Below are 8798 nucleotides of genomic sequence, written 5' to 3'. Positions count from 1 at the left end.
CAAGCCAGTCAAACAGGCTCTTCGGCGCTTTTCCGAACCCAAGAGACAGGCCATGGGAGAGGAGCTAGCCAAACTTTTGGAAGCCGGATTCATCAGAGATATAAAACATCCGGACTAGCTAGCAAACTTGGTGATGGTACCAAAGAAGGATAAATCCTAGCGCTTATGTGTTGATTTTAAAGACCTTAATAAGGCTTACCCAAAGGATCCCTTCCCCCTCCCTCGAATTGATCAAATTATTGACGCTATAGCAGGACACGACTCATTGTGCTTCCTCGACGTGTACTCCGGCTACCACGAAATCAAGATGGCGGAGCCAGACCAAGCTGCAACAGCATTCATCACTCCATACGACCCGTTCTGCTTCAACACAATGCCCTTTGGGCTCAAAAACACCAGCGCAACATATCAGCACATGATTCAGACATGTCTGGCAAACTAGATCCGCAAAACAGTGGAAGCATATGTAGATGACGTGGTCGTCAAAACCAAGCACGTCGAAACTCTAGTAGACGACCTGAGGCTCACATTCGATAATCTTTGAAAATATGACATCAATCTCAATCCGGAAAAATGCGTTTTCGGCGTTCCAGCTGGAAAGCTCCTGGGCTTCATTGTGTCCAGTAGAGGAATTGAAGCAAACCCAGCCAAGATCCGGGCTCTGTCACAATTGGATATTCCAAAAGACCTCAAACAAATACAAAAATTGACGGGATGCGTAGCGGCTCTAAGCCGCTTTATTTCCCGCTTGGGAGAAAAGGCGTTACCCTTTACCGCCTCCTCAGGTGCACCAAACACTTCGAGTGGACGGAGGACGCCACGGCCGGATCGACGAAATAAAGGCCATTTTGGCAACAAACCCGGTCCTGGCCATGCCCAACATGGGCGAACCAATGCTATTATATATCGCCGCAACACATCAAGTTGTTAGCGCGGTGCTCGTTGTCGAACGAGCAACAGACGGACACCGGTTCCCTCTTCAAAAACCGGTTTACTATGTGTCCACAGTCCTAACTCCATGCAAATCCCGGTACCCACACTATCAAAAGATAGCATACGCAGTGTTCATGGCATCCCGGAAGTTGGGACACTACTTTCAAGAGTGTTCGATAATGGTAGCCTCCGAAGTACCTCTTAATGACATTATAAACAACCGCGACGCGATGGGCTGGATTGCTAAATGGGCCATAGATCTCCTCCCATTTGACATAACTTATAAGCCACAACGAGCTATTAAGTCGCAGGTTTTGGCCGACTTCGTGGACGAATGGACCGAAGCCGAACTCCCTAAAGAGTACGGCGCATACTCCAATTGGATCATGAACTTCGACGGCTCCAAAATGTTGGCTGGCCTGGGGGCTGGCGTCGTCCTGACGTCCCCAACCGGGGACACAGTCCAATACGTCCTTCAGATAATGTATACGGACTCCAACAATGCAGCCAAATATGAGGCCCTTCTGCACGGCCTCCGGATGGCAGTCTCCATGGGCATTCAACGCCTAGAGGTGAGTGGGGATTCGAACCTCACAATATCTCAAATAAACGGGGACTTTGATGCCAAAGATCCAAAAATGGCAGCATACTGCAATGCGGTCTTAAAAATGTCAGCACAGTTCGAAGGGCTCGAATTTCATCATATAGCCCGGGATAACAACCAGACGGCGGATATATTGGCTCGCATCGGTGCAAAACGCGATGCTGTCCCACCCAATATCTTTTTGGAACGGCTGTTCAAGCCATCCGTACTATGGGACGGGGAGTCCGGCAATAGCAATCCGGACCCAACCGCACCGCCTGACGCCGAACACTCTGACACAACCGGAGGCTCCGCCCCCGAGATAACACCCTCTGCTCACGAAATAATGGCGGTTATCGCGGACGGAACCATTCCTAGCCTACCTAACGAGGCAGGAACTCCCCAAAGACCAAAACGAGGCTCGCTGCATAGTACGGCGCTCTAAAGCCTATAAAGTCCATGAGGGAGAGCTTTGTCAGAAAAGCACTACCGGAGTCCTTCAAAGGTGCATCTCCGAAGAGGAAGGGCGTAACCTCCTGGCTGAAATTCATGCCGGACTGGGTGGGCACCACGCCGCAGCCCAGGCACTTGTAGGCAAGGCCTTCCGTACAGGATTTTATTGACCGACGGCTCGGGCAGATGCGCATGATTTAGTCCAAAGATGCGTCGGTTGCCAGCTTTTTGCTAACCAAAGCCACATGCCACCCACCGCCCTCAAAACTATACCCATCACCTAGCCGTTCGCGGTCTGGGGGCTTGACATGGTTGGACCCCTTAAGGGAGGAACCCACAAGCAAAAATACCTATTGGTCATGGTGGATAAATTCACCAAATGGATAGAGGCCAAACCAGTTAAAACGACCGAATTGGGACCGGTGATAGACTTCATATCAGGGGTAGTGCACCGTTACGGTGTCCCCCACAGTATCATCACTGATAATGGCAACAACTTCACGGCCGATGAGGTCAAATCTTGGTGCAAAATCATGGGCATCAAGCTCGATTACGTCTCAGTCTATCACCCTCAAACCAACGGGCAAGTCAAATGGGCAAACGGTCTAATCATGAACGGCATTAAACCCAGACTAGTGCGGTCCCTCAAGGAATCTAACACGCACTGGGTTGAGGAGCTCGACTCCATGCTCTGGGGGCTGCGGACCACGCCAAATCGCACTACCGGATTCACACCATTCTTCATGGTGTACGGCGCAGAGGCAGTCTTGCCCTGCGACATAATACATGACTCACCTCGAGTGCGCATGTACGAAGAAAGAGAAGCCAAGCTCGATCGGCAGGACAGCTTGGACGCATTGGAGGAGTAGCGTGACGTGGAAACGCTCGTTATGCATTTTATCAACAGCAGGCTCGAAGATATCAAAGCAGGGAAGTACGGGCCAAAGCTTATAACATTGGCGAACTAGTTCTACGCCTGCCGGACAAGAAAAAGGACAAACTCAAGCCCAAATGGGAAGGTCCCTTCATCATTGACCAGGTCCTGACCGGCGGAGCATACCGTCTGTGGAACGCATCGGATAACCGACTCGAGCCGAACCCATGGAATGCAGCCCGTCTACGAAGATTCTACGCCTAAGTGCCGGACTCCAAGTTCGTCTCCTTCCTCCGTCCGCATTCTTTATTTTTGCTTTTGTGCTGTCTTTTATTTCTCTCCTTCCTCCTTCTTCTTCTTATAGCCTCTAGAGGCTCGTTTGCACTTTTTCGCACACACTTGATGCGCTGTCCGCGCTCATTATACCTGGGGGCTTTTTTAACAGAAGCTTATCTATACGGGCTTCATGTCCAACACATGCATTAAGCTTCCGCATGTACCTTTTATTCACCATTATATGCATCGATATGACTTAAGTTTTGGCAAAGCTGGGTTGCCTGGCTCCTGTGCTTACCCCTGCGTTCCCGATTGTTCGGCTAGGTGGTAAAGGGAGCACCTCTGCGATTGTTACTGTCGGGTCAGCCGGATGTGTACCTCAGACTGGGTGAAGCCGAAAGCTAGCGTTCTTAAGGGAATATTCGGTCGGTGAACTGAAAGATGATTTTTAAACTATTTACCCATCTGCCCCCAGATGATTTTCTGCTTTCATAGCAGCTTTGACATGCACTTTAGGGCATGCATCCCAGCGAAAGGAACCCTTAACGAAACTATTCTCCCTGGAAGATGTTTCTTACTACCCATGTAATATAACATAACTAGTTGGGCTCTTGTCTGATACAGCAACAATGACCCCTACGCCTTGTCTCCATGCGTACCACGGTTCTTATATAACCACGAAGGTATTCGGATACACTCGGGACTATTGGGTCCGGAGGTCGAAGCGAAAAGGTCCGCTATGACAAACGATCTACAATCCGGCTAGAAGACATTCTTTCATGTCATATTTTTACATAGTCAACTCGACTCATTGTATTCCTCCTCAATGCCATCTAATAGGCTATCTAATTTACAATCTTGCTGGGAATACTTGGCGGCCAATTCTACTTGGCCGTACACTAAGCTTACAGGGATCTGCATCCCATCCGGCCCCACAGGTCCGACCTCGGCCATGTGGTTTGGGTCAGCCTTCGTGTACCGCGTCTTCACCATGGCCCAGGCCTCCCTGGCGCCTTGACAGCAGGACGATATCTTCCATAGCCGGAAGCGCCGCCGTGCTCCTTGAAGCCGCTCCGCCAGCTCCCCAATGCCTTCGGGCAGGGAGATAGATGGCCACAAGGCTTGGCCGATGCCTTTCATCACCTGCCGGACTCGTTCGTGCAGCTGACGCAATTCGGGAAGAAGATCACCCGAAGAACCGGGCATCTCCTCCTCAGGACGACCTGTGAGCAAACCTACATACATGTTTATGTTAGTGGCCTTCCTCGCTGAACTCTTTTCAAATTTCGCTTAAGTACTTACTAAAAATGCCGCGATGAAGCCGCCGATTCTCCTTTACGGAGTCAGACAACTGGGCACGAACGTCTTTTAGTTCCTCACCCAGCTTGGTGTTGGCGTCTTGGAGGTTATTCTTCTCCTGCCGCACCCTTGTAAGCACGCTCTCGCTGGCTCTTAGCTGGCGTAAGAGATGTTGCTTGTCCGGATCTAGTCCGGCGCCATCTGCAATGTTTTTGTCAGATTTACACACCCGCCGCACTTTATAAACTTTTTTTTAAAAAAAACTTATATTACCAGAGGGGATCTCTGTAGCTCCCCCTGTAGCGGCTAGTGGGGCCTCAAGTTGGGCCTTGCACTCTTCAAGCTCCTGGGACAGTCGGGTATTCTTTTCGATAAGATCCTGCACAACAAATGATCCTTAAATCAGTTATTCTAACTACTTTAAGTCTCGGGGGCTACTAGCATATATAAACTGTCAAATTCTCTTACCCGTATGTCCTTGACATACTGCTCCGTGGCTCTGGCTAGACCATCTCGAGCGGCACGGAGGTGCGCATCTCCCGAATCGAAGGCATTCAAGGCCTCTTGGGAGAAACACGCGTAGCGAAGAACTGTCTGGCGGCGCCTGTGATTCAAGGCGCTCTCCACCTCGGAGTTGGTGGCGGACAACCTGTCGGCATACTGTGTCGGAGGAGCATCCGACGCACGTCTCATGCTCGCCTCAGCCTCCGGACCCGGCTTTGAAGCCTGGCCAGTGAAGGTTCGATTGGCAACCTCTCCGGGACTCAGTCCGGCGAGCGCTCTTTTTCCTGAAAAGAGCATCAGCGTTAGTACGCCTTCCAGGAGTCAATCCTGGGAATATGGTGACACACCGTACCGTTGCGTCGGAGTTTCGATCTGAACCGCACTTCTTTTTAACCTGCGGGGCCACACTGCCCTTTGTTGGCCAGCTGCCGCGGGCTCGGCTTCCTGCCTCGAAGGCGCCCCCTGCGAAACACCATTGGTATACGGTGATTAAAGATAAGCATGGATGGGTCATTATCAGGGTTTTGAGATTTCGATCTCATTTGCCTGTGAGGTTGGAAGTATTCTCGGGTAATCAGCCGTAATGGCAACCAAAGCATTATCGATGCTAAGTTGATAAAACACCCCGTCGATCAACTCCACCTTTATATCCGGATCCTCTTCAGAGGTCGGATCGAGGGACCGTTCCGGATCCTCGGGTTGTGGGGGCGGGCTGTGTATATTCTCCACAGTCCGGCGCAGTTCCTGCGCAGAAACCGCGAAATGAGATAATTAACCATGGGTACATGGATTGGACAGGTCATAAAGATGTTTGCTTACCTAGCTTCGAGGATTATTCGAAGAAAACTCCTTCACGGGATTGACACGGAGGAAATCCTCCTCCTCCCCTTTGTACATAGCAGACAAGATCTTCACCAGTTCGGTGACCGATCCCGGCCCTTTGCGGCCATGGCGGGTGGCGTCGTCCTCCCCATTGAAGTCCCACATGGGTTGGCCCCTATATTGGTGCGGCTGCACCCCCCTCATAATACAGATTGCCATGACTCCAATCAGGGTTAATCCGGCATGAGCCAGTAACCTTATTCGGCTCATTAGATAGAGGACGTCCTTGTCATCTTCCCTCTGGGGGCTTCGAGGGCGCCAGCTTAGGCGCCAGCTTAGGCGCTTCTTCAAAGGAGCATTGCTGAACTCCGGAAGGCCGATCCGAACAGGATCTGGCAGCGGGACATCCTCCATATCAAACCATTCCGAGGGCCAGTCTTCGGATGCCTTCTTTGGGGTTCCGGATAGGTATCCGGTCCCGGCGATGCACCATAGCTCGGCTCCGCCTAATTGATATATCGACCCCTCGTGAGAATGGGGTACTAGGCAGAATATTCTCTTCCACAACCCGAAATGAGACTCGACGCCCAAGAACATCTCGCAGAGGGCCACGAAGCCCGCAATGTGCAAAATGGAGGCAGGCGTAAGGTGATGCAACTGGAGGCCGTAGAACTCTAGGAGCCCCCGGAGAAACGGATGTATTGGAAATCCGAGTCCTCTTACTAGATAAGAGATGAAGCACACCCGCTCTCCCTTAGAGGGATCAGGGACGCTCTCCGCTTGCTTTCCGCCCTTGTAGGTGGTGAGTCCGGCTCGAACCGGAACCATGAAGGCCGGGGGAAGAAATCCCTTGGTCTGAAGTATAACTAGCTCGCTATGCGGGACTGAGCATCTCTCCCAATGTCCAGGCTGAGGGCTGGGAGTCCGAGAGGAGGAGCCGCGTCGACTGTCCATGATGGAATGGGCTCTGGTCAGGGGAGCTCCGATGAAAGCTCGCAAAGGAGGGATGATGACTCAGATCTAGATCCTCGCCCCTTTTATAGGCAGCTCATTTGCGCAGCTAAGGGGGTAATTGTAAAAATACCCTGGCTTTTCGCATTCATTCAAATACGTGGAAGATGGCCATTATTGGGCGCAGAAGCCAAGGAGCACAGCATTTATCAGAAGCCGGACACTGTTCGACAGGTATATGGAATTTGGAGAAGAACCCGCCTCGCAATGCCGAAGACAATCAATGCACCGGACTCGTCGTCATTGAAGCCTGGTTCGGGGGCTACTGAGGGAGTCCCGGATTAGGGGGTGTCCGGATAGCCGAACTATCATCACGGCCGGACTCCAAGACTATGAAGATACAAGATTGAAGACTTCGTCCCGTGTCCGGATGGGACTTTCCATGGCGTGGAAGGCAAGCTTGGCGATACGGATATGTAGATCTCCTACCATTGTAACCGACTCTGTGTAACCCTAACCTATCCGGTGTCTATATAAACCGGAGGGTTTTAGTCCGTAGGACGAACAACAATCATACCATCGGCTAGCTTCTAGGGTTTAGCCTCCTTGATCTCGAGGTAGATCTACTCTTGTACTACCCATATCATCAATATTAATCAAGCAGGAGTTGGGTATTACCTCCATCGAGAGGGCCCGAACCTTGGTAAAAACATCGTGTCCCTTGTCTCATGTTACCATCCGCCTAGACGCATAGTTCGGGACCCCCTACCCGAGATCCGCCGGTTTTGACACCGACAATGACCATGCCAAATTAAAGGAAGATCTTGATCATGCTCTTGTTGTGTCTCGTGTTCTAACTTCCGAGAAGGCTAAGCTTGGTGTTGATCATGATAGACTCAAGGAGGAGTTTGATGTACTTGCCAAGGCCCATAAAGTCTTGAAAGGTGCTCATGCAAACCTCAAGGAGTCTCGTGCTCAACTCCAAGTTAAGCTAACCAAGGAAAAGGCCACATTTCCTCACATGGTCTTGATTGATAATGCAAATGCTACTAACCCATGTTGTGAGCATGTGCATCTTGTGGAGGAGAATGTCAAGTTGAAGGAACAACTCGAGAAAGGTCTTGTGTCATGCATACAAGGCGAGAAGAACCTAAATGACGTTTTGAGCAATCAAAAGGAAGTTGTGGGCAAGGAGGGAGTTGGGTTCTCACCCAAGTCCGAGAACAAGAAGAAGAACAAGGAGAAGAATAACAAGACCAATTGACCTCCCCCGCTCAAGCAAACCTTTGTGAAGGAGGGAGAGGGTGCTCCTAAGGAGAAGAAGAACAATGCGAAGAGTGGTGATGCCAAAGAGCGCAAAGCCATCTCTCCCAACAAAGCCGGTGACTTTAACCCCTCTTATGTGTTGTGCCGTGCTAGTGATGGGCATGTTTATGCTAAATTTGTTGGTTCTTCTTATGAGTACATTGAATGGTCTATTTGGGTTCCTAAGACCCTTGTTACTAACATCAGAGGACCCATTACTCAATGGGTACCTAAAACCAAGCTTTGATCTCTTGTAGGTGTTTGCTTCCGGTGGGGGATCATGGTTGCTCGATAGTGGAGCAACAAATCATATGACCGGGAGCAAGGACTTGGTGGTGGACGTGCACAAGATCCCATCTATGCCCACCAATGTCGAATGGGGTGATGCCTCACATTCTAAGGTATTGGGTCTTGGCAAGGTTCTCATTTCTCTTGATCTAACGATCGACAAAGTCATGCTTGTTGAGTCCCTTGCGTTCAATTTACTTTCCGTTCGTCAACTCGCACTCATGGGCTTCCCCACCTTCTTTGATATTGATACCGTGGCCCTCTTGTGGAGCAAGACTCTTAAAGTAGCCTTTGTTGGGCATGTCGAGAACGGTCTCTATGTGATTAACTTTTCGGAGCAACCCACTAAGACCGTGACATGCCTAATGGCTAAAGTTGATGTGGGATGGCTTTGGCATCGTCGTTTAGCCCACGTCAATATGAGATCTTTGCAAAGTCTTCTCAAGGGGGACCATGTCCGTGGACTAACGAATGTTAGTTTTGCCAAAGATGGTGCTTGCAGTGCTTGTA

The sequence above is a fragment of the Triticum dicoccoides genome, chromosome 2B (genome assembly GCF_002162155.2).
Source record: "Triticum dicoccoides isolate Atlit2015 ecotype Zavitan chromosome 2B, WEW_v2.0, whole genome shotgun sequence".
Classification (NCBI taxonomy): domain Eukaryota; kingdom Viridiplantae; phylum Streptophyta; class Magnoliopsida; order Poales; family Poaceae; genus Triticum; species Triticum dicoccoides.
This window is presented reverse-complemented; position numbering follows the sequence as displayed.